The 594-nt window shown below is 70.0% G+C and overlaps 1 protein-coding gene across 1 annotated transcript in view; it reads right to left on the bottom strand.

Annotated features, from left to right (window-relative positions):
- The window catches only part of RNF20 (ring finger protein 20, E3 ubiquitin protein ligase), a 20066-nt gene extending 19998 nt beyond the window's left edge, over positions 1–68 (bottom strand). The window contains exon 1 of the mRNA XM_010568545.1: positions 21–68. The gene's annotated coding sequence lies outside the window, so the exon portion shown is untranslated. The remainder of the gene's footprint in view (positions 1–20) is intronic.
- Between the last annotated feature and the right edge of the window lie 526 nt (positions 69–594).

The raw sequence follows: 594 nt of genomic DNA on the forward strand, positions 1-594 counted from the left end.
GGCCCGGCGGCCCCACAGACCCCCATAAAGGCCCCAAAACCGGCCGTCGCCGCCGCCGCCGGCGTCGCTTTCCTTCGCCCCACCGGAAGCCGCTGCCGTCAGCGGTCCAATCCCGTGCGTGGCTGAGCAGACGTCACGCAGCGCCGGCGCGATGGGCGGTGCCCCTTCTGGCGGCCATTTCGCCCTCACCCGTCATGGACGCTCCTGGCCCCGCCGCTTGCCCTCGCTCGACATGGCCGCCGTTGCCATGGTGCCGCGGAGGCGCCTGACGCCAGCGCCCTTACCCGCACGAGAGATGGCTGCCGCCGCCCGGGCAGCCAGCCGCGGGAGGCGATGCACCCCCCTCGCCACACGCTCCTCCGGGCCCCGGGAGGACGCCGGGGGCTGGGCGCCCCCCGGGCGAGGGGTCGGGTAATGGCTGCCGCGGCAGTCCTGTCGCAGTCCCGGCGGGGGTGTCCCCCACCGACACCCGCCTGCCCGTCTTCCCGCGCGGTGCTCCGGCGGTATATATAAAGTGCATGTAAAGTTTTGCAGTGCAGATAACGTTTACATGTGCAAAATACATGAAAATACATATACTGCGCAGGCCTAGCT

Source organism: Haliaeetus leucocephalus, unplaced genomic scaffold (genome assembly GCF_000737465.1).
Source record: "Haliaeetus leucocephalus isolate CR32 unplaced genomic scaffold, Haliaeetus_leucocephalus-4.0 Scaffold247, whole genome shotgun sequence".
NCBI classification, from domain to species: Eukaryota; Metazoa; Chordata; class Aves; order Accipitriformes; family Accipitridae; genus Haliaeetus; species Haliaeetus leucocephalus.